At 37.9% G+C, this 26,886-nt stretch overlaps 1 non-coding gene across 1 annotated transcript; it reads left to right on the top strand.

Annotated features, from left to right (window-relative positions):
• The first annotated feature begins 8,281 nt into the window (after nt 1–8,281).
• LOC138434969 (U6 spliceosomal RNA) lies at nt 8,282–8,388 on the top strand. Its single transcript, XR_011255015.1, has one exon. It is a non-coding gene; the product is annotated as a U6 spliceosomal RNA (small nuclear RNA).
• Nucleotides 8,389–26,886: the final 18,498 nt, after the last annotated feature.

Genomic DNA, 26,886 nt, shown 5'->3' with positions numbered 1-26,886 from the left:
AAATAGTTAAAAGAATTAAAAGAAAAATAATATTCATGACATACGTGCTCAGTTGCTCAATCGTGTCCTACTCTTTGCAACGCTATGGACTGTAGCTGGCCAAGCTCCTCTGTCCATGGATTCTCCAGGCAAGAATACTGGAGTGGATTGCCATTTCCTCCTCCAGAGGATCTTCCCGACTTAGGAATCAAACCCGTGTCTCCTGCATCTCCTATGTGTCCTACATTGGTAGGCAGATTCTTTACCACTGTGCCACCTGGGAAGCCCATTAATGACAATCAAGAAGATTCTAAAAATTCTAATATCAGTGTCCACAAATAAGTTTCACTGGGACACAGCCATGCTCACTCGTTCACATATTTTCTATGGCTGCTTTTGTGCAAAGCCAGAGCAGAATTGCTGCTACAGGCACTATTTGGCTTCCATAGCCTAAAATATTTACTTTCTAGCCCTATACAGAAAGAGAAGCTAGACCCTCTGCTAGAGATAACACGTATATCATTCAATTTAAACAACTGCAGTTGCAAAACATTTTAGAAATTGAATTTTTCTTCACTATCATTTAATCATTTGTATATTTTCATTTAAGGAAGTTTCTTTCTCTCAAAGAAATCTATTGCCAATGTCAAAAGTTTCTTAAATGTGTGATTGCTGGAAGAGCAGGACAAAGATGAATGCTTTTCTTTTATTTCTTGTCCTTTAAAAAGTTTCTCTCTTCTTTCTATCTCTTTATATATGTTATAAAACTGATCTTCACAATAGCTGGAAAATTCCACAACCTTTAAAAATGAATAAAACGACTAGCTTCTTCCCAGGCAGTGCCAAGAGTCCTGTAATGTATACACTTTCCCAAACAAAGCTACAAACTTGGCCACTGAAGCAGCTGTAAAAATGGAAATGCAATCATAGAAGGAGTTATCAGCCTTATGAATTGAGGCGCCTTGACACTACTTGACATTCATTCTCAATTACCAAGTTCAGGCTTCTTGCCTTCATTGAGCAGCACTACAGAACACCTCACATAAATGAGTGGATTCTGGGCAGCCATGATGGTGTAAGTAGCATGCTTCACTTCTTCAAAAGACTTGGGTCAGCCAACAAAACACTAAGCACTAAATTATTTCTGACAGCAGCTACAGGCTATTAGAATGTAACCCACCTCTCTGTTTCAGATGTTTATCTTTGAGGAAACCACTCACATCTTTATTGCAGTCATAAAGTCTGTTGTAGTAAAAATAAAAAGACATTTAACCTGTACCTACACTGGAGCAGAGATCTGGCTGTATTAATTGCCTTCTCTCACACTTTTTTCACTTCTAAATTATAAGGTAAGATTTGTGGAGAGTTCAAAACAGAGAAGGGCTGCTATGGAGTCAACATGGCAAGAGTCAGGGATCTATCAGATACTTGTTTCCCAAGAATATGGATGAAAATGAATAGGGGAAGTCAAGTTTTGTCCAGACATGTATGTTTTTGTGGCAAAGTATTTACAGTAACCTCATGAATTATAAAGATGAAAACACGTCTGTGGCTTCTTTAGAACTTAACATTTCATAACATTGTATAATGTTAGAACCCAAAGGAATTATATTTTGTGTAATCAACTCTGTGGTGTGTCTAATATGTAGCAGACATCATGCTAAATAAATACATGTATGACTACCAATTTTGATCAATGCTAAAAAGAGTAGAATAGAGTACTTTTGAGAGTCTAGTGGGAATGGCCTATGTCAGCCCAGGAGATGGATAAGTGCTAGGAAATGGCTTTTTTTTTTTTTTTTTTTGGCCATGCTGTGCAGTACTCAGGATCTTAGTTCTCTGACCAAGAATGGAACCCATGCCCCCTGCATTGGGAGCATGGAGTCTTTACCACAAGACTGCCAGGGAAGTCCCAGAGAGGGCATTTAACTAGAATGTGAAGGATGAGAAGATGCAGAAAGGAAAATGTTCCCTGACAAATGGCTAATGGTAGAAAGGAATGTGGTCCTTTCAAACAGATCCTTTAAGGTTTAGAGACACATTCCGTGAATTTTGATCCTATCAACATGAATGATTCTTCCACTTCCCAGGCAGATTTACTGACTGAAACTGAGACTTCAATTTTTAGGGAAAAATGTGTTATGAGCCAAATGATTTAATTTGTAATTATGCACTGCTATTGCTACAGCTAAGTCACTTCAGTCATGTCCGACTCTGTGCGACCCCATAGACAGCAGCCCACCAGGCTCCTCTGTCCCTGGGATTCTCCAGGCAAGAACACTGGAGTGGGTTGCCATTTCCTTCTCCAATGCATGAGAGTGAAAAGTGAAAGTGAAGTCTCTCAGTCGTGCCCGACTCTTAGCGACCCCATGGATTGCAGCCTACCAGGCTCCTCCATCCATGGGATTTTCCAGGCAAGAGTACTGGAGTGGGGTGCCATTGCCTTCTCCAAATTATGTACTAAGTTCATTAAATCATGCAGTTAGGGTGACTAAAGTTGTGAGGAGGAAAGGAGACTGAATTTGGTACTGCTTTAACTTTTACCATGTTCATCTGTGGTGAGTTTGAGGATTTCAGATGTGAGCTGGAAAAAGCCAGGACCAGGAGATGGTTGTATTGCACAAGTTTTGTTGGGCAGCACTGGGACAAGCTTGCTTAAGAGAGGAAGTCTCACAGAGAGAAGACCTTCCAGAGACAGTGGCTCACCACCCAGAAAAGAAAGAGAGACAGAGTTCTTGGAGGAGAGGGGAATCTGAGAGAGGATTCACATGTCTGAGCAACAGCCCAGCAGCCAACAGGGGAGTCTTTGGGTCAGAGAACTCCAAAAGGCAGCAGTGGTTTGGGGTCTTTTATAGCCATATGGATTGCCTTATTTATGGCTAGCAGACGTTAGGTGCAGTTTCGTGGGGTATGCAGAACACTTAGGTCTTAATGGCTGAAACTGTCTATTGAGGCTATATTCAAAGCACTTAGATATGTGAAAATTTGAGTTTGGCATCAGTGGGCTTTGAACTAACAGTCCTAGCTTGCTGGAAAGAAGTAGACAGTATAGGGACCAAGTACTGGAGTCCTCTTTAACCTACTTACATATCATCATCATGAAGTAGTTAATAGGAAAAAAGTGACCTGTCCATGTAAAAGTTTCATCCTCTAAAGAGTAAACTGTTAGGAATTTCACCTCTCTTTGTCTCTACCAGGAGACCTCAGAAAAAGATTCCCATCATCCGTCCACTAAACCTCCTCCCTTAGTCTGAATCCTCTATGCCTGACCTTTACCTCAAGCTGAAAGTAGGTATGCTCTGAACAGTAGAAATTTCCTCTCTCCTGGGAATTCATTTTACATTTTCTAAAAATGAGTTGATACACATTCATTGGAAATATCCCAGAGCCAATATGTCTAGAGAAGAAAATGATATTTGAGATACTTGTTTCATTCAAATAGGATGACTATTTTCCCAACTGAGATTTGGTGAAGAATAAGAAAGAGTATCACATGGTGAAATTTGACAAAATGACCTCTAAGTTTACTAAAAAGAAAAATTTATCCTGTAGTCTGATGCCAGATGTGATGCAGTTAAGAGTCCAAAATGGAAAAGATCAATGATAACTGATATAGTAAAGGTAGGAAATTTTCATAGAATTTTTAGAACTTGAGCTGAGCTTTGAAGGATGGGCAGCATTTGTGTAAGAAATAGAGAAATTTATAGGTAAAAGAAACAGAGAATCATAATGGCAACTTCCCATTCCTGGGAGAATAAACCTGGCAAAGGCATGGGCCCCAAGTGCTCCTGCCAAAGGTGCAAGGTCCAAGACCAGATACATGGTCAAGACAAAGTTTTTACTTACAGAGGCCGCAGCAAGGAAGTAAGAGGTGAGGGAGCACTAGGGAAGGAAATCAGAGTCGGTGCTAGAGGAGTATACAAACCTTTCTGATTAAGAGGTGAGGCAAAGCCATAAATAAAACAAACTCAATAGTCCCAAGGCAAAGAAATTAACATAAGAGTTTGGGAAACAGCATGCAAGTCAGCTTAAGATAAATAGTTCAAAAGGAAGCAGTGAGAATCTCAGGGTATAGTAACTCTAATTTTGTATCATCCTCAGGAACAGGTTTCTAAGAAAAACGGACTCTATGGGGTAAAACACAGCATTTCACAATCAGGTCTTTAAGCAGCTGTTTATAAGGGGAAGCTGATGCCCAGAGAGGCTGGCTTGCCCAACATATTATAACTTGTAGATGAGAAGTTGACAGTTAAAAAGGGAAGATGGAACCATTGTTTGAAGATAATGAAAATTAGCTGGACTAAACTACCAATGTGTATAGGAAATAGTAGGACGTAATTTCACGATTCCTGATTTGGGAACCATGAATGATAACAGAGAGCCAAAATATGATGTTATACAAAAATATTAATTCCTTCAAAACTAGAAGATGAAACTATCAAAAAGACCAGAGAGAAAGATGCAGATTTAATGTTTGTTGTGCTTGTATGTTTATGTGTATATAGTCAGTTATTTTTGATGTGGCAATGTGACATATTCTCCGTCAGAAGCAAACCCCTGATGAGGAAGTGTGGGGAGGGTAGAGCATCCACCTTAGTTCACATAAGCATTTCAATAATTTCCTTGGAAAGAAGAATAATTAAGATTATACTGTGTGCTTGTAACAGTTTTATTATTATTGTTTGTATGCTTGTGTATAAAATGAGTTGGTACTTTGTAAAGGACACATGAAAACATAAGCTGTATGCGTATTTGTATTAAGACAGATTACATGACAGGAGTCTATCTGTAATACCATATTGTTTCAATGTTAGAAAAATTAAGTAATTCTTATGAGAAGAGACTCTTCAGGATATAATATATGTGTTTTCTTTAAATAATAAAAGAGACTTGTAATCGACATAAATACTTAAGTTGTGGGGATTTTAGGACAATATTGCTTTTGGGTGATAAAATGCATAAGGCAAGATTTGTTTTAACCATTTGGGACAAATAAACACTGTTTTGGGTTACACTCTCTATAAGGTATTCAAAATTTTCTTTCCTACTACAATTACTAATTCTGTCCCTAGTACTATTCCTAGAAATATATCCAAATATATAGATATACAATATATATAATTATACATATAATATATAGACATACTGTTATCCAGAGATGATTGTCAAGTACTTTTAAAAAGTTGACACTGATAGATGGTCCATATAGTGAGGTAAGAATTGTTTGAGTTTCTGAGCATTTGCTTAAGTAAGTTTTCTAAAATTAAGTTCAAAATTTTTATAGCATGCCAAGTTTGAGTGCCAAATATTTTCATGAAGACTTTTCCTTTGCTTCCTACCACTTACTTAACTTTGTGGTGCTTTCTAAGCATTTTCAAGGTAAGTCAAAAGTTGAAGGCTTTAGAAGTCTTAGAAGTATATAAAACTGCTTTATATTAAATACATGTCTAAAACCCCAGAGAATCCACAGTCGACATCCCAGTGAAATGTCATAGCTGAGATCAAATGGACCAGGAGACAAACCAAAACTCCACGTTGGCATTGTGGCTTAGAGCACGCTAAAGAAAGAAAAATGAATGAGAAATGAGAAAAATAGCAAAACTCCATAGAATTAATAAAATATCAACACTATTTATAAATGTTTAGCAAATTTTAATCAATCCTGGAAGAGTTTAACACAGGAAATATGTGTCTAAACTCTGAGCCTCGTGACCATATGTGGTATATGCTTCTTATTTCACTTAACACAAATATGGCTTTATAAGTAAAGAAGATAACTTCCTATACATTTGGCAGTTTTCAGTTCAGTTGCTCAGTCATGTCTTTGCGACCCCATGGACTGCAGCATGCCAGGCCTCCCTGTCCATCACCAACTCCTGGAGTTTATTCAAACTCATGTCCATTGAGTCGGTGATGCCATCCAACCATCTCATTCTCTGTCGTCCCCTTCTCCTCCTGCCCTCAATCTTTCCCAGCACCAGGGTCTTTTCAAATGAGTCAGTTCTTCCCATCAGGTGGCCGAAGTATTAGAGTTTCAGCTTCAACACCAGTCCTTCCAATGAACACTCAGGACTGATCTCCTTTAGGATGGACTGGTTTTATTCATTCATAATTCACAAGGACAGATTTCTGACTAATTCAGTGTATAGCATCTGAAATCTGCATTATTTAAAAAGTCAGCATTCAGTTACTAGACTGATTAAGTGACATGTGAGAAAAATAAGAAATATTTATTGTGTCTACTGCATACAAGTAAATAAACATGTTAACATTTCATTAATGACCAAGATCTTATGGATTCTGTTGTACTCTAAAATGTCCAGTATTTTCCCAAATGTATTACCTCATTCTTTCAATAGTTTATTTTTATCGATCTAGAAAATAAAACTCAATGGACTTATGTAGCAAAGTTGGAACCAGAACCTTTGCCTTCTCTTTGCAAATCAAGTGTTGTTTTATTAATCAAACTGTGTTGATGTCCAAAAAATCAGGGCTCCCTGCAAACTGTTTCTAGATGCACATTTTCACTTCCATCCAATATGGATATTCAGCCTCTGCACTTGGTTATGGATGTGTCTGTTCTCCTTGTTTATTGTTTCTTCTGACTCATTGATTTTTTAATATTTTAAATATGACCCTTGTTTCTAGCTAAACCTATTCAGGGCCAAGTTTCTAAGATTATTAAGAAGACAGGGAATAAATACATTCTGGAGATTAATTGCAAAATGAGTAGGGTGACTGCAACATGAGTCAGGTGACTGTTACTGATTTTTATTTAGTGAAAGATAGAACTGTTGAATTACTGAATAAGCGTTGAGCCATTGTTTAGATTTATTACACATAAATTTTTTTATTGAGAAGACAATATAATAGCACAATGAAAAGAACTTAATCCCCCAAATAGAAGGTAACTATTTTCATTGGACTTTATAGTTAAGCCACTGATCATATTAATATTATACCTTATTCACTTTGTGTGTGTATGTTTAGTCACTTCAGTCATGTCCGACTCTTTGCAACCCCATGGACTGTAGCCCACAAGATTCTTCTGTCCATGGCATTCTCCAGGCAAGAATATTGGAATGGGTTGCCATTTCTTTCTCCACTTATTCACTTTACATGGTGACAAATATTTCCTTATCTCCATGTAGTTTTTCTAATCATATTTCAATGGCCGTGTACCATTTTAATGCAAAAAGTTTTGATTTAACTATGACATTATCTCTTTAAGATTAGATGTAATGGTAATAATGTTTTTATGTACCTCATACATTTGAACTTATACAATATAAGCCACTAAAAACATTTTTTCAGTTAGTTATTATTTTAATGATTTAGGCTCTTGAAAACATTGGAGTCCTAAGGATGAACTAACTTCATTCAACTTGAAAAATGTGAAAATGTACCTTGAAGGTACAAATTACCTTCACAATAAACACTGAATGATTTTAATTTATTTAACATAAAATTTAAATATGTTACAGTGAATTTGGAATATTAAGAATGGAGCCCTCTTGGTGACATTGTTATTGTAATATGCTATAACAGAAACATCTAAAATAGCATTTGGTTTTTAATGATGTCAGGGTTGTTTAATACCGTGTGGCAACAACTGCTTCAGTTCCTACAGTGATGTGATTTGGTTCATGGTCAATCCCATACAGGCACACATATTGAAGCAAATTTTCATCTCACCAAGCAGAACGTGTTCTGCCAACCCTGCTCATGCCAACGCACATCATTTAGGATATAATTGGCTGCTGCTGGCACTCACACAAGCTGTAACATTTTCTATCAGCAGATGAGTAATAGCTGGAAAGTCAAGGAAACAATGACATGCTGCAGAAAATACCTTGATTTGGGAAGGAAGGAAATATATAACAAACCAGCTCTTTTCCATTTCAAATAGGTATTGAGAAAGCTATAATGCTGGTCACCTCCCCTCTTCTACAAAATGCAAACCTCAGGGAAGAAGAAAACACTGGCTTGAATAAATCATGGAATGAGATCATTTGGAGTTTTCTGCTTAAAAAAGGCAAATAAAGAGGAGATAATTTGAAGGGGCTGAGAGAACACCTAATATTAAGGGAATATAGAAAATGACCTTGACATAAAATATCATTCAAATACTAAATCAAGGAGAAAGAAAATTAGAAGGTGAGTGGAAGAAAAAAAATGAAAAGAGTAAGGTAAAAAAGGAAAAATATTCTTTAAAAAGAAGATAAACCAGGGGGCACACAGGAAAATACAAAGCTAAATCTAAAAAAAAGATACAAATAGATTGTTTTAAATGCTTCCTTTCGTGCTCGCTTCGGCAGCACATATACTAAAATTGGAACGATACAGAGAAGATTAGCATGGCCCCTGAGCAAGGATGACACACAAATTCGTGAAGCGTTCCATATTTTTGCAAGGATTCTTCAATATTCGCAAATCAATCAATGTAATTCACCACATTAACAAACTGAAAAATAAAAACCATATGATTATCTCAATAGATGCAGAGAAGGCCTTTGATAAAATTCAACATCCATTTATGATAAAAACTCTCCAGAAAGCAGGAATAGAAGGAACATACCTTAACATAATAAAAGCTATATATGACAAACCCACAGCAAACATTATCCTCAATGGTGAAAAATTGAAAGCATTTCCCCTAAAGTCAGGAACAAGACAAGGGTGTCCACTTTCACTGCTACTATTCAACATAGTTCTGGAAGTTTTGGCCACACCAATCAGAGCAGAAAAAGAAATAAAAGGAATCCAAATTGGAAAAGAAGAAGTAAAACTCTCACTGTTTGCAAATGACATGATCCTCTACATAGAAAACCCTAAAGACTCCACCAGAAAATTACTAGAGCTCATCAATGAATATAGTAAAGTTGCAGGATATAAAATCAACACACAGAAATCCCTTGCATTCCTATACACTAATAATGAGAAAGTAGAAAAAGAAATTAAGGAAACAATTCCATTCACCACTGCAACGAAAAGAATAAAATACTTAGGAATATATCTACCTAAAGAAACTAAAGACCTATATATAGAAAACTATAAAACACTGATGAAAGAAATCAAAGAGGACACTAATAGATGGAGAAATATACCATGTTCATGGATTGGAAGAATCAATATAGTGAAAATGAGTATACTACCCAAAGCAATTTACAAATTCAATGCAATCCCTATCAAGCTACCAGCCATAGTTTTCACAGAACTAGAACAAATAATTTCAAGATTTGTATGGAAATACAAAAAACCTCGAATAGCCAAAGCAATCTTGAGAAATAAGAATGGAACTGGAGGAATCAACTTGCCGGACTTCAGGGTCTACTACAAAGCCACAGTCATCAAAACAGTATGGTACTGGCACAAAGACAGACATATAGATCAATGGAACAAAATAGAAAGCCCAGAGAGAAATCCACACACATATGGACACCTTATCTTTGACAAAGGAGGCAAGAATATACAATGGAGTAAAGACAATCTCTTTAACAAGTGGTGCTGGGAAAACCGGTCAACCACTTGTAAAAGAATGAAACTAGATCACTTTCTAACACCGCACACAAAAATAAACTCAAAATGGATTAAAGATCTAAATGTAAGACCAGAAACTATAAAACTCCTAGAGGGGAACATAGGCAAAACACTCTCAGACATAAATCACAGCAGGATCCTCTGATCCACCTCCCAGAATATTGGAAATAAAAGCAAAAATAAACAAGTGGGATCTAATTAAAATTAAAAGCTTCTGCACAACAAAGGAAAATATAAGCAAGGTGAAAAAACAGCCTTCTGAATGGGAGAAAATAATAGCAAATGAAGCAACTGACAAACAACTAATCTCAAAAATATACAAGCAACTTATACAGCTCAATCCCAGAAAAATAAACGACCCAATCAAAAAATGGGCCAAAGAACTAAATAGACATTTCTCCAAAGAAGACATACGGATGGCTAACAAACACATGAAAAGATGCTCAACATCACTCATTATTAGAGAAATGCAAATCAAAACCACAATGAGGTACCACTTCACACCAGTCAGAATGGCTGTGATCCAAAAATCTGCAAGCAATAAATGCTGGAGAGGGTGTGGAGAAAAGGGAACCCTCCTATACTGTTGGTGGGAATGCAAACTAGTACAGCCACTGTGGAGAACAGTGTGGAGATTCCTTAAAAAATTGCAAATAGAACTACCTTATGACCCAGCAATCCCACTGCTGGGCATACACACTGAGGAAACCAGAATTGAAAGAGACACATGTACCCCAGTGTTCATTGCAGCACTGTTTATAATAGCCAGGACATGGAAAAAACCTCGATGTCCATCAGCAGATGAATGGATAAGAAAGCTGTGGTACATATACACAATGGAGTATTACTCAGCCGTTAAAAAGAATTCATTTGAATCAGTTCTGATGAGATGGATGAAACTGGAGCCGATTATACAGAGTGAAGTAAGCCAGAAAAAAAAACACCAATACAGTATACTAACACATATATATGGAATTTAGAAAGATGGCAATGACGACCCTGTATGCAAGACAGGAAAAAAGACACAGCTGTGTATAACGGACTTTTGGACTCAGAGGGAGAGGGAGAGGGTGGGATGATTTGGGAGAATGGCATTCTAACATGTATACTATTATGTAAGAATTGGATCGCCAGTCTATGTCTGACGCAGGATACAGCATGCTTGGGGCTGGTGCATGGGGATGACCCAGAGAGATGTTATGGGGAGGGAAGTGGGAGGAGGGTTCATGTTTGGGAACGCATGTAAGAATTAAAGATTTTAAAATTAAAAAAATAAAACACTAAAAAAAAAAGAGAAACACACACACACACACACACACAAATGCTTCCTTTCTCTAAAAATGAAATAAATGCAAAACAATACAGCAATGATATATAATTTTACCTAGCTTATTAGCAAAACTTGGGAAGAATGTTAATATCCAGTTCGGACAAGTATGTGAAGAAACAGTCTCCTACACTGTTAGGTGATTTATCATTTTATTTATAAATAAACTGTGGAGCTAATGGGAAGAAGCTTATTAAAATATTCATACTCATTGCCTCAAAATTCCCCTGTATTGGAGAGACACTTATACAAATATGAAAAGACATATGTACAAGGATATTCCCTGCAGGATTGTTTACAATCATGAAAAATGGGCGGAAAAAAACTAAGTAAGTGTGAGTAAGGCATTTGTTAAATAAATTATTGTACATTAATATAAAATAATTAAGAAAAGCTTATAGTAATAGGATGTTCAATATATATTACATAAAAATGCCTATAGTATTAGCAAGTTTAGTGGTAGCAATTGCAATTATAATAATAACCAAATGTGCCAAGTGGCTTCAGTCATGTCCAACTCTTTGCGACCCCCCATACTGCAGCCTGCCAAGCTCCTCTGTCCATGAGGTTTTCCAGGCAAGAATACTGGAGAGGGTTGCCATGCCCTTCTCCAGGGGATCTTCCCGACCCAGGGATCCAACCCACATCTCTTATGTCTCCTGCATTGGCATGTGGGTTCTTTACCACTAGCGCCACCTGGGAAGCCATTATAATAACCATAATAAAAAGTTAATATTTATTGAGAATTGATTTTGCATGTTATAGTAAGCCCTCTACTTTATGATGTAGGTAGTATTTTTATTTCCATTTGAGACTCAGAGGGTTTAATAATTTACCCAAGGATGCCAATAAGGACTGGACGTGAGATCTGAACCCAGATAAACTTGGCTTCCAAATGCAGGCTCTTAGTCTGGATTCCCAAAATATAGTTAGTGTTAGTCACTCAGTCATGTCCGACTCTTTGTGACCCCATAGACTGTAGCCTGCCAGGCTCCTCTGTCCATGGGATTCTCCAGGCAGGTATACTGGAGTGGGTTGCCATTCCCTTTTCCAGGGGATCTTCCCGACCCAGGGATTGAACCCCAGTCTCCTACACTGCCGGCAGATGCTCAACTGTCTGAACCATCAGTGAAACACCTCCCAAAGTAGAATATGACCTAATTTTTTTCAGAAAAAATAACCTAGCAAAGGCATTGGGAAAAAAATACTAAGTGTTCACCGAATTGTTCATATCAAGAGGAAATTAGGAAGCTACATTACCTTCCTTTTTATTTGTACAATGTTTATAATTTTTATAACATTATTATTTATAGCAAGAAGAAAAACAGCAAGATTTTTTAAAAATTGCTTGCTTTCTGAGAGAGAATCTGAGAGAGAAAATAGCACTCTAAAATCACTGACAATTTTTAATCAATGTTCTCAGAAGTTTCTAACCCTAGTCAAGGATTCCCAAATGGCAGCCCGTGAAGTGAACATATCAAAATCACCTAAGAAATATTTTATTAATATTGCACATACCTATTTCTTGGCCCCAAATATCCCATGCTACCTAGTTCAGTACATCTGGGATGGGACTCTGGAATTTACATTTTTTAAAAAGCTCCCCAGGTGATTCTGATACCCAGCCAGGTTTGGGAATCACTGTCTAAGAGAATATGATTTATGTAGATCCAAAGAGGAATGAGACAAAGTGCATCATATAGTATGTTAACCCTTTCTCTAATTTCATTTTAGAGGTGGCATCACAGAGAAAGAATTTCTAAATTAATACATCTATGCAGCACATACCTATAGGACTGAAAATGTGCCAACAACTTCGTGCATTTGAAATATGACAGTAACATATTTATCGTGGAATCAAGGGAGAGAATGTTTGAAAGGATTTATAATTGAGCAATATAAATGAGTGGCACTAGTGCAAACATAAACACCCAGCCCAGTGGAAACTAAGAGCAAGAAACATTCAGGCATGGGAGGGGCCTTGACTTGTAGGCGTGGCCACAGATCAACAGAAAATGATAGCACTGGGCAATGGGCTATTCATAGTGGGGGTGGGGGAGGGGTGTGTGTGCAGAAATAAGATTAGCAATTAGCATAATGCCTGGGGCTTACTGGGCATTCCAATTTTTTTTAAAGAGCGATAGCTTTTTCTGTTGCTGTTAATACCCTTGAGTTTTAGTTTTCCAACTGTCTACTGTCAATCGCCTTCATTAACGCTTCCTCCTCCTCTTCCAGTGCCCTTTAAATGCCAGTATTCCCCTGAGTTCTCTCCTTGGTGGCCTTCCATGTTTTTCACCCACTATATGCCTCCTCCATGTGAACTCATACATTCTCAGGACTGGCCACCAAGGACAAAAATTCCAAATCTTTTATTTCCAGTGGAGGCTTCTGTCCCAAATTTCAGACCCATGTTTCCAGTGCCTAAAGGAAATGTATGGGCTTCCCTGATAGTTGGTAAAGAATCTGCCTGCAATGCAGGAGACCCTGGTTCGATTCCTGTGTTGGTAAGATCCCTTAGCAGAGGGCTTGGCAACCCACTCCAGTATTCTTGCCTGGAGAGTCTCCATGGACAGAGGAGCCTAGCAGGCTACAGTCCATGGGGTTGCGAAGAGTCAGACGCGACTGAGCAACTAAGTAAGTACCACTCATCTGTTTACAGATCTGTCTTCCCAGTTAAGCTGTGAACTCCTCAAGGACAGAACAGTATCTTAGTCTTCTTGATGTCCCCAGTGTCTAACATAGTAACTGGCACAGAATGGGTTTTAGGATGATGCTTGTTCCAAAAAATGAATGAAGGGGCAGAAAGAGGAAGAAAGGAAGGAAAGAAGGAATTGAAGAAATTAGTAAGGTTGTTTTCAAGAAGAATGTGATGTTGTTGTAACCTTTTGAAGAATTATCATGTAGAAAAGATTTTATCCTTTCAGTAGTAGGAATGCCTTTTGTCTAAGATGAGGGTACATAACTTACATAAATCTCACAAAGTAGTCTGTGACCCAAAACAAAAATGTTTAAAACTATTCCTCCAGAAGAGACCAATGAGCAGATATTACAGGAAGACCAGTTTCAGATCTCTGTAAAGAGGGAATTTATAACAAAGAGAGCTGTTTGAAAATAAAATCTTATAGTAAAACATCCAGAGCTCTGGATCAGTGGAAGCAATCAAGCAAAGGCCAGATAAACATGCCCAAAGAAAAAAAAATTCATAGGATTCTGGCAGGCTCAAAGCTACAATGAGGAAAATTTACACACTTATTCAACTTTTGTGATTCTGTAATTCAGAGATGCAATCCATAACATGTGCTCCTTTGTTTTTTTTTTTAAACTTCACAAAAATTTTGATTAGAACTGTCACGAGATCTTCCTCAGTCTGTTACTTTTTAATACCCAAAAACAATCATTTTTAGGTTTCATTGCATCTCTTAAACTCAAACAACTTAGAGTTTGAGTTTGGCATCTGTAAGCACTGGTAATTCTTATTTCTCATGATGGAGCTCCTTCTTTCCTGTGTAGCCTGATTGTTCATTTTCCATATTTCTTTATTTATAGGTTATTGAGATTTTAGTTTGTGTTGTATAAAATTTTGAACCATGAAATAAGGAAGTAATTGTTCTGCAGACGTAATCTCTGCTAAGATTTGCATTACTTTATTGAGTTTGGCTTTTGTTTCTCTTCAAAGAGATCTATTTATGCCATAATCACTGCTGACATAACAAAAACTCAAAAAACTGCTATTCTTCAAAAGATAATACAAAACAAGTTTAACTTAATGCCACATAGGAGCTTTTCTTAATAATTATTCCCAATATATATCTTATTATTTGCATCTCCAGGTGAGTAAAAAGATGCTGTGCATTTTAAAAGGGATGGATTTGGGCAAATGTGGGTATTATTCATAAAATAATAGTAATAAATGTTCATGTACTGAAGTGGTTGTATTCTATTTAGAAACAGCAAAAAATATAGTCTTTTATTAAGAGCAACTCCCAGAGTCAAGATTAAATAGGTAATCCTTATTTGGTGGTATATATTAAACTTTATATCCTTGTGTCAGTTAAGTTGAATCACTTAGTCATGTACAACTCTTTGTGACCCTATGGACTGCAGCACACCAGGCCTCCCTGTCCATCACCAACTCCCAGAGCTTGCTCAAATTCACGTCCATCGAGTCAGTGATGCCAACCAACCATCTCATCCTCTGTCGTCCCCTTCTCCTCCCACCTTCAATCTTTCTCAGCATCAGCCTCTTTTCCAATGAGTCCGTTCTTCACATCAGGTGGCTAAACTATTGGAGCTTCAGTTTCAGCATCAGTACTTCCAATGAATATTCAGAGATGATGATTTCCTTTAGGATGGACTGATTGGATCTCCTTGCAGTCCAAGGGACTCTCTTCTCCAACACCACAATTCAAAAACATCAATTCTTTGGCACTCAGCTTTCTTTATAGTCCAACGCTCACATCTATACATGACAACTGGAAAAACCATACCTTTGACTAGATGGACCTTTGTCGACAAAGTAATGTCTCTGCTTTTTATTATGCTGTCTAGGGTGGTCATAGTTTTTCTTCCAAGGAGCAAGTGTCTTTTAATTTCATGACTGCAGTCACCATCTGCAGTGATTTTGGAGCCCAAGAAAATAAAGTCTGTCACTGTTTCCACTGTTTCCCCATCTATTTGCCATGAAGTGATGGGACCAGATGCCATGATCTTAGTTTTCTGAATGTTGAGGTTTAAGCCAACTTTCTTCTTTCAGTCAAGAGGCTCTTCAGTTCCTCTTTGCTTTCTGCCATAAGGGTGGTGTCATCTGCATATCTGAAGTTATTAATATTTATCCCAGCAATCTTGATTCCAGTTTGTGCTTCATCCAGCCTGGCATTTCGCATGATGTACTCTGCATATAAGTTAAATAAGCAGGTCAATATACAGCCTTGACGAACTCCTCTCCCAATTTGGAACCAGTCCATTGTTTCATATCCGGCTCTAACTGTTGCTTCTTGATCTGCATACAGATTTCTCAGGAGGCAGGTAAGGTGGTCTGGTATTCCCATCTCTTTAAGAATTTTCCCCAGTTTGTTGTGATACACGCAATCAAAGGCTTTGGCATAGTCTATAAAGCAGAAATAGACGTTTTTTTCTGGAATTCTCTTGCTTTTTCGATGATCCAGGGGATGTTGGCAATTTGATCTTTGGTTCCTCTGCCTTTTCTAAATCCAGCTTGAACATCTGGAAGTTCCCAGTTCACTATGTTGAAGCCTCGATAATCCTTGTGTTATCAAGGAATAAATTAAGATGTTTGCTCCATTATTTCATATAATTGACTTTCACAATGATCATTTCAAAAGTATAAATCAGGTGTAAAATGCTTGTTAGTGTGAAAAGCAATGAGTGAGGCAAATGTGAATGACTCGTTGTTTTTACTGACACAAATCAAAGAATATGAATCAACAGGAACTATAAACGTGTAATGAATGCTATCCATGCATGCTCAGTCACTTCAGTCATGTCCGATTCTTTGTGACCCTATGGACTGTGGCCCACCAGACTGCTCAGTCCATGGGATTCTCCAGACAGGAATACTGGAGTGGTTTGCTATTTCCTTCTCCAGTAAGTGTAAAATAGTGCCCAAATCCGATCAATATTTGCTGCCATCTGCTGGTTATGAAAGAAAACTACAAGGAATGGACATGCAGTTGAAATTTGAACAGGTTTGTGCATCAGCACTTTGAGGGCAGGCAGGGGTTAATTATCCAGAACTGTGCATGTAAAAATACTGCTTAGCCACCCCCATCCCCATCCCCCACCTCACCCCACCCCACCCCACGCCGACTTCAGAGCAAGCCCCTTCTGAATGGCAGAGGGGATATGAGGGCCAGGTGACTGGTGGGTTCACTGCTCACAGATGATGTATAAGAGTTTGTCCTGACTGAAGGATCTGGTTTCCTGCCCCTTCATTTCACATTGTTCCTCCCACACCTTTGCAAAGGAATGGAGTTCATTTCTTTTTTTCCTAATTGAGGTATAATTGACATATATCATTACATTAGTTTCAGGTATACAACATGATTTGATACACAGTCCATTTCTTATCGTACAGCACATATACTAAAAAGTTGCCCCAAGGAAAACTGACTTTTCTTTCAGAGATTGCAAACTGAAGGTGAGATCCAGATTACAAAATTTAGACATAGAATTTTATTAAAATGTGGGTGTTGATTTTAAAGTAAGGAAAATTCACATAAAAATCTGGATTGCTAGTTTCTCTTGGAAAATTGGAATGTCAAACCAAACTGGACTTCATTCTCACAGGACCAGGCAGGCTCTGCTGTGCCCATTAGACTAGATGTGTTCTCTGGCCCAACGTAGTTCTCATCACTTCTTGGTACCTCCCCACATGGAGCCTGTGGTCAGACACTACTTATCATTCTTGCTTTCTATTTTTTTAAGTAGAGACTTTTCTCTTAACCTATGTAAGGCAGAGCCTGGTAGTTGCATTCTCTACTCTTGCATTCTTCTCCTTTTTCATTCATAATTCTCCCCTTTTTGTTGGTAACTGATATAAATATTATCATGGATGGCATGCTGCTGCTGCTGCTAAGTCGCTTCAGTCGTGTCCGACTCTGTGCAACCCCATAGAGGGCAGCCCACCAGGCTCCCCCGTCCCTGGGATTCTCCAGGCAAGAATACTGGAGTGGGTTGCCATTTCCTTCTCCAATGGATGGCATGGACCCAACTAAAAATTATTTTCCCTACTCACTGGCAAACAGCAGTCACCAGAGGGATATTTGTGGAAGTTTATGGACTGGATTTGGGGAATATTCTTTAAAGAGTTTGACAACTACAAAGAAATAACTTTTTTGTCCTCTATCTTTCCTTTACCTGCATGCAGACATGATGGCAGGAGCTTCAGCAGCTGTTTTGGATTCTGAGCTGAAATGAGGATGGAGGTCAAAGGCTCAACATGGTGAAGAAAAAAGACAGAAGAAACTTAAATTTTTGATGAGAGATTTCATGGCACTATTATCTCAGCTCTAGACTGTCTCCTGTAGACTTCTTTTATGAGAGAAAAATCTAACTTTACCTTGTTCAAGCCATTTCTACTAAACATACAATACTTTTAATAAAACTGGGAGTATGAGAATTGGCTCAATAAAATTTTCTTCAGTGAATGCCTTTCTTCGCTTTGGAAAATGTACTGTTTTAGGTCAGTTCTTGGAAAACAATGTTTGAGGTGGAGATTTGCACTCAGAATTTTTACAGGAAGGCTCTTGAGAACGATCCCCTACAAGGAAGCAAAGGAACTAGGGTTGGGCAGAGAGAGAAGCTGAGATGCAAAGCAGCTGTAGGAGAGAGCTCAGCTGATTTTATGACAGTTTCTGAAGCTGAGCTGGCCTTCCAGAGGTTGTCCTGTATCAAGACCAGGGGGTGAGTCATTGCTCCCCTTTATCAACCAATCACTGGATGCTGGCAGCTCCTGAAGAGGAAGCAGGAACTTTCAGGAGGGAGTTCTCTCCTGCCCAGGGCCGTGCTCAGAGAGGGACTTAGCTGTGAGTCATCTGCAGCTCTCAGAAGTTGAGGGAGTGAATCTTGGTTCTGAAAGGAAGCGGGACGGTGCCCTTATACAGCGGCCCCCAATTGTTTGACTCCGGAACCGATTTTGTGAAAGGTAATTATTCCATGGACCAGGGTTAGGGAGGATGGTTTCAGCATGATTCAAGCACATTGAGTTTATCATGCACTTTATTTCTAATCTAAAGCTGCCGCTGATGTGACAGGAGGTACGGGTCCATAGCCCAGAGGTTGGGGACATTTGTCCTACAACTTCTCCTAGTTATGTGCAAGCTGCTGCTGCGCTGTGCTCAGTCGTGTCCCACTCTTTGCGGCCCCACTGACTGTAGCCCTCCTGGCTTCTCTGTCCATGGGATTTTCCCAGCAAGAATAATGCAGTGGGGGTTGCCATTTCCTTTTCCAAGCTATATTCCTTTCAAGGTGTGATTCACGTGTTTTAAGTTTACATATTATTCCTATTATATTTATTTTCATTTCTCAATGAGTAAGAACTAAAAATATTACTGGCCCTTCGTTGTGTGCTCTTGGATAAAAGATTGGGCAGGTTTCCACCATGACTAGGATTAGAGTTTGTGTACAGCCAACCAGGGTAATTAAACTCAATGTGTTCTGTTCTTTGAGGCTAAGAGAATAATGGCTATAGTACAAAGATCATTCTTTGTACTGTATCGGGAGGGGCAGGTATTCAGGGCACACAGATACCAGTGACGTGAAGCAAGCAGGGACTAAGAAACAGGTCTTTTCTCAAGGCGAGTGCCCTTGTGTTGCCTCCTGCACTTGCCATCAGACCTTCCTAATCATTGGCACGTCCCTAACCTGCCAGCAATGGTGCCTGGCATGGTACTCCTCTGGCTTTCCTTGGAATGCTTTCAGCTGCTCTGCCATCCTGCTGCTCTAATGAATCTGGTTTCGGGATAAAAATCATCATTAACTCTCACTAGTTCTGAGATAAGAGCTAACAGAAGTAGCTTGTTTTCTAAGCAAGGTGAGCTTGCCCACCAAATAGGTATTATATACAGATCCATATTAGTTCATTGATTTAAAATGAAGGCAAGTAAATATATCAATGTGTTCCTCAGATCTCACACAATGCCCTTTAATTGCTTGCATAGATTTGTTTGGCGGTTTCTGTAATACTAAAGAGAAACCTTTAAAGTAGGTCATCTGGGAAAATAGAAATTTAAAGATTGAGGAGGAAACTATAGTTGAGTTCATAGTGATTAAGTACCCAGTTTGTTTAATAGTACTGAAGAGAGAAATTATAAAAATTTCACATATTAAACTACGTATATACAGATGGTATACATATATTTAACCCTTTACAATGTTTGGGCTATAGTAAGACTGGAAAATAAACTTAGTTAAATAGAGTTGCTTTATACCAACCAGGCGCTACTTTCTCAGATTCCATGGTGTTGAATGAAATTTTTGAGGAAGAAAATATTCAGATTGCTTAAGATGTATTAAAATAATCAATTCTGACAGCATATTTTATCTTTATTGGTTCTTTTTAGGTACACTTACAGAAATGTATCAGCCTTCTAGGTGGCACAGTGGTAAAGAACCCGCTCACCAGTGCAGGAGACAGAAGAGATGGGGGTTCCGTCCCTGGGTCGGGAAGATCCCCTGGAGTAGGAAATGGCAACCCACTCCAGTATTCTCGCCTGGAAAACTCCATGGACAGAGGAGCCTGGTGGGCAATAGTCCTTGGGGTTGAAAAAGAGTGGGACAGATTTAGCAACAAAACAAAATAAAAACAATAGAAATGTATGAAAGTTAAATATAATGTGGACAGAGATTGTTGCCTGCTATCAAGCTGTCAGTCACTGCATCAGCCAGGGCAGTGCATCCTGAGGGGAATTCAGGATGAAGAAAAACAGGATAACAACCCTAGAGAGTTGATACATATCAAAGGAATAATTTCAGTTAACCCAGACTCTTGCATTTTCATATACATTGAAAAGCACTAAAATCATAAACTTGAGATGTCTGTTTGCTGTGATGAGCAGTAACCACTTTATATATATATATACATATATATATGTATATATATATTTTTTACAGCAAAACACCTGGCTCCTCTTTTACCTTTTTGGGTCACAGCAATCTGAGAGGCTGTCTCTTGGTCTACAGTTCTCAACAAGGTCCCCAAATAAAACATAACTCTTAGCTAAAAGCTAAGAGTTGTGGATTTTTGTTTTCTTTAGTTGACAGTTTTGGTAACCAATGAAGGAACCCAGAACAAGCTTCTCTCCTTCACTTGAACTCTATTAGTATTTGGAGCCTTGGTACCAGCAGAGAGGCCTCCTTGGAGAGTTCAGACGAATTTGGGTCAGTCTCTTCTGGGTCTCGGAGCTGCCATTATTGACTGATGATACTGAGTTTTATTTGGTGGTGTTAAGCTCCTTGCTACAGGAGTACATTTTCCTTGAAACTTAGTTTCAAGAAGCAGCACCTAAGTTATCCTTAGTTGAAAGACACTGGGAGGATTTACTATATGTGTAGAGAATATATTCTCAAAAGTACTTAATTGGAAACTAAAGAAAATGTTGTTCTAAGAATGGCCAAATTAGAGTTTTTAACATTTCAAAATTATTATTATCATTTTTGCAGGCACAGCTTGAAAAAACCAGCTTGGAAAATATCTCTTCAGAATTCTGACCTTAAAGGAACAAGAGCCCTTCTAGGGGGAACCTGCATTTCTCTCCCTGTGTCTTTGAGATATAAATATTCTACCTGGTCTTAGCCTGTTTTTCCTGTGTTTTGAGGGCTTGGTCTCTGCCATCCAGAATGTGTGCATACAGTGTATACTTGGCAGTAAGTCAAATAGACTGGAATTCTGAGCAGCCTTTTTGTCTGGCTGGGCCAATTCTCAAGGGACTTTGTCATCTTAACTTCCATTGTGCCCACCTGTACAAAGAAGACCTTTACTTTCTTAGACATTTTTGAGAGTAAACTTTCTATATCTTATGAAGGCTACCTCTTCTGCAGTCTCTTCTGGAGTACCTCTTGGGTTTATTGATTTGAATCCTTGTTAAGATAATACTCATTGATGGCCAGATGATGGATTCTTTAAATTGGAGGAACTCTAAATTGGTAAACTTTTAGAGAGTTCTTATTATCAACAGCTATTTTATGGGTACATATGAAAAGGCAAATTAGAAGGTGGATATATTTTATATATATATATGACTGATCTAAGAACTAAAACAAACAAAATAAACCAGTTTAGGAAGGCTGATTTGTCTCAGCTCCACTTAAAGGGGTCTAATAAAAACATTAGCTTAATTAATGTTTATTAGGTCTATTAACAGGGAAATAAGAAAAAACTGAGGAGAAAGTCTGGAAGCTTCTTTCCCAAAAGGTGGAAATTTTAAAGAGACTCACCCCAAAAGGATAAGAACTCTTTAGCTGGTTATTAAGAAATGGGATAAGTAATGTAGATATAAATATGATTAAAATTAAAGTTTGACACATTAGCTAAGGTTGGATGAGCCAAAGGGATTCCCTGTTGGTCCCCAACAATAAAAAGCCCCAAACAAGTCTGCTTTATTTATGTGTGTGTGCATATATATATACATATATATATATATATATATATATAGTTAAACCTCTTAATGATCACAGCATTGTCATGGTGAAGGGGCTTGTGAACTCAGTGAAGCTATGAACCATGCTATGCAGAACCACCCAAGATGGACGGGTCATAGTGAAGAGGTCTGACAAAACATGGTCCACTGGAGGAGAGAATGGCAACCTACTCTGGTATTCGTGCTGTGAGAATCTCATGAACAGTATGGCATCTACTTCTGCTTCATTAACTGTGCTAGAGGCTTTGACTCTGTGGATCACAGTGAACTGTGGAAAATTCTTAAAGAAATGGGAAGACCACTTTACTTGTCTCCTGAGAAACCTGTATGCAGGTCAGGAAGCAACAGTTAGAACTGGACATGGAACAACTGACTAGTTCCAAATTGGGAAAGGAGTAGATCAAAGTTATATATTATCACCCTGCTTACTTAACAGAATACGTCACACGAAATGCTGGGCTGAACGAATCACAAGCTGGAATCAAGACTGATGGGAGAAATATCAACAACCTCAGACATGCAGATGATACCACACTCATGGCAGAAAGTGAAGAGGAACTAAAGAGACTCTTGATGAAGGTGAAGGAGGAGAGTGAAAAAGTAGCTTAAAGCTCAACATTAAAAAAGAAAGAAACAGAAACCTGTTTCTGAAAAGAAAGGAAAGCCAGAAGGGTGCCAGGCCAGTCACCATTGATGGGAGGTTAGGGACGTGTCAATGATTAGGAAGGTCTGATGGCAACTGCAGCAGGCAACACGAGGGTACTAACCTTGAGGAAAGATACGTTTCTTTTTTAATGTTGAGCTTTAAGAGGTTTCTTTAACCTGTTTCTTTTAATTAAAACACTAAAATCATGGCATCTGGTGCCATCACAAATAGAAGGGGGAAAAGTGAAAGCACTGACAGATTTTATTTTTTGAGGCTCCAAAATCACTGCAGACAATGACTACAGCCATGAAATTAAAAAATGCTTGCTGCTTAGAAGAAAGTAAAGTGGAAGTCTTTCAGTCATGTCTGACACTTTGCGAACCCATGCACTATACAGTCCATGGAATTCTCCTGGCCAGAATACTGCAGTGGGTAACCATTCCCTTCTCCAGGAGCTCTTCCCATCCCAGGGATCAAACCCACGTCTCCCGCATTGCAGGTGGATTCTTTACCAGCTGAGCCGCTAGGGAAGCCCTCTTGGAAGGAAAGCTATGACAAACCTAGACAAAGTATTAAAAAGCAGAGACATCACTTTGCTGACAAAGGCCCATATAGTCAAAGCTATGGTTTTTCCAGTAGTCATGTATGGATGTGAGAGTTGGACAGTGAAAAAGCTGAGTGCTGAAGAACTGATATCTTTGAATTGTGATGCTGGAGAAGACTCTTGAGAGTCCCTTGAACAGCAAGGAGATCAAACCAGGCAGTCCTAAAGGAAATCAACCCTGAATATTCATTGGAAAGACTGATGCTGAAGCTAAAGCTCCAATACTTTAGCCACTCGATGTGAAGAGGCAACACATGAGAAAATGACCCTGATGTTGGGAAATACTGAAATCAGGAAGAGAGAGGATGAGATGGCTGGATGGCATCACTGATTCAATGGACATGAGTTTGAACAACTCTGGAAATAGTAAAGGACAGGAAAGCCTGGTGTGCTGCAGTCCATGGGTTTGTGAAGAGCTGGACACGACTGAGCAACTGAACAACAACAAAGATAATATTGTAATACCTGATTCATATCAAGTTTTAAAATGAAGCTATGAGATCTCTAATTATGTCTGCTTTTATGTCTGTGTGTATATTAGGCATATGTTATGTCTGTACCTTAGAAATGTATTATCAAAATTAAATTATAAGAGTTCTATTTAATTGACTTTAAGTACTTACAAACTAAACATTTCTAAATATAAAGGAAACTGGCCAGAATGAATTTCAGATTCATGTGGTCTAGGAAATATTCAGTATTAAATTAATATTTGTTATCAATGGTAGCTTAAGCTTGTTGGTTTAATCATTTGTTATCAATGGTAGCTTAAGCTTGTTGGTTTAATCATTACAGACATGTCTTTTATTGTTCCTAGGTTTACTGAAGGTCAATAAATTCATGTTATATATATAGTTGCAAATCTGTCAAAAAGAAAAAGTAACTGGTATGATGATATTTTCATAATTTATAAAATAGAGGTAAATGAGGTAGGGGTTTTCAGATGAACTCTTTAACTCTTTAGAAATAGTTATGTTTTGGGTATGTCAATCTAAGATACTTTTTTTTTTTTTCTGGTAGCTTAAAGCTAACTTGTGCACTTAGTTGCTCAGTTGTGTCCAACTCTTTGCAACCCCGAGGGCTGTAGCCCACCAGGTTTCTCTATCCATGGAATTTTCCAGGCAAGAGTGCTAGAGTGGGTAGCTGTTCCCTTTTCCAGGGAATCTTCCTAACCCAGGGATCAATGCAGGTCTCCTGCATTACTGACAGATGCTTTACCGTCTGAGCCATCTTATTAGACACATGTCTTATACCATATTGAAGAAAGAAATTGGTGGCTCAGACGGTAAAGCATCTGTCTGCAGTGCAGGAGACCCGGGTTCGAGCCCTGGGTTGGGAAGCTACCCTGGAGAAGGAAATGGCAATCCACTCCAGTACTATTGCCTGGAAAATCCCATGGACAGAGGAGCCTGGTAGGCTACAGTCTATGGGGTAGCAAAGAGTTGGACATGACTGGCGACTTCACTTTCACTGTAGACTATTCCTGTTTGCTGATCAGGAAATGCTGATATGACAAATAATTCATAATTACTTGCTTCTTGGTTGTTACTAGCAATTAAGGCTTTTAAGAGTTAAGATTTATTTCAAAGCTGAAATTTTCTACCTCTTAATTTCCCTCACTTATTTCACTTATTCTCCCCAGCCACCCACTATCCCCTCTGGCAACTACATGTTCTCTGTATCTATGACTTTGTTTCTGTTTTATTGTGTTTGTTCATTTGCTTTATTTTTGGGATTCCACACGTTAGTGAGGTTATACAGGACTTGTCCTTCTCTTTATGATTTATTTCAGTTAGCATAATACCCTGTATGTCCATCTTTGTTGTACAAATGACAAGATTTCTTTCTCTTTTAGGGCTTACTGAATATATATATATATATACACACACACACACACACACACACACACACACATACATATATATATACCATATATATGGATACATACATATATATACCATATATATATATACACACACCTTGGAATATATATATGTGTGTATATATATATATATATATATATATATATATATACCTTTTTTATCCATTCATCTATCAATGAGCCCTTGGGCTGCTTTCATATCTTGGCTATCATGAATAATTCTGCAATGTATATATACATGCATTTTTTCAAATTAGTGTTTTCGTTTTCTTTGGAAAAATATTCTGAACTGGAATTGCTGGATCACATGGTAGTTCTGTTTTTAATTTTTTGAGAAGTCTCCACATTCTTTTCCATAGTATTGGTACCAATTTACATTCCTACAAACAGTGCTCAAGGGTTCCCTTTTCTCCAGTCCTTATTGACACTTATTTGTTGTCTTTTTGCTAATAACCATTCTCACAGTGTGAGGGGATAGCTCATTGGGGTTTGATTTGCATTTTCCTGATGCAAATGTGATGCATTAATGATGCTGAGCAGCTTTCATGTATCTGTTGGCCATCTACCATGTTTGTCTTTTCATACCAAACATATAAATGGTTTTTATGCAACTAGGGAAAAAGTCAAATAGTTTGTAGTGGGCATAGCCACTAAAAAATAAATTAGAATTCTATACCTAAATTTTTTGAACATCCTTAAGACCAGTTCAAATGTTTAAAATTAAAATACTAGTCAGTGAGTAGAATTAAATCTTCCTGGTTTAGGACTTGTTCCATTAACAAAAAATAATGGGAAAAAAAAAAAGACAAATTTGTATTCAATAACATAAAATTGCAAGCAATTATGTTTCTTCTTTAAAAATATGAATCTACATAAAAAGTAAGAAAATTTTTAGAAAGTCATAGTTAACATTCAAATGAAAGAAAAACCAATTCAGTTGTTAAACTATGTGGTTAAAAATATCATAAATTAGGGACTTCCCTGGTAGCACAGTGGAAAAAAACCTGCCTGCCAATGCAGGGGACTCAGGTTCGATTCCTGGTCCGGGAAGATTCCACATGCCTCGGAGCAGCTAAGACTGGGTGCCACAACTACTGAGCCCACGCTTCAGAGGCTGAGCTCTGCAACAAGAGAAGCCACAACAATGAGAAGCCTGAGCACCACAACTAGAGAGTAGCCCCCACCCACCACAATTAGAGAAAGCCCTTGCACAGCAACAAAGACCCAGTGCAACCAGAAATAAATAACATTATTTTTTAGAATATCATAAATGAATACTGATTTTTATTTTCTAATCTGAAGTTTACTTTTAGGATTTATTTTAGAAAATATATAAAAATTAATTTATAATCACTATCATTTTAAAATTTTTGATTAAAATATTAATTACTTCAATTTGAGGCCAAATTTAGAAAATTCTTATGTCAAAAATTCTGCTAGATGGTGATCTTTTAACTTCCTTAAAAGGAAAATTGATGAAGTTTGAATTAGTAGCTGATGTCTGACTCAGCTAATTTAATGTTAACAAAACCAAATTAGTGCATCTGACTCAGAATTTTCTTGGATATAAAAAGCACAGTATATAATCTATAAACAGTATAATTGTGATAACTAATTTATGAAGACTACTTTTATTAGCAGTAGAAAAATACCATTATTATTTTCAAGGAAGGGATTCATAAGATTTCATAAAATGTGAACATGGAAATTTTAGGCAATATCAGGTTTTACTTAATAAGCAATTGCTGAATT

Source organism: Ovis canadensis, chromosome 2 (assembly GCF_042477335.2).
Source record: "Ovis canadensis isolate MfBH-ARS-UI-01 breed Bighorn chromosome 2, ARS-UI_OviCan_v2, whole genome shotgun sequence".
Classification (NCBI taxonomy): domain Eukaryota; kingdom Metazoa; phylum Chordata; class Mammalia; order Artiodactyla; family Bovidae; genus Ovis; species Ovis canadensis.
This window is presented reverse-complemented; position numbering and strand designations above follow the sequence as displayed.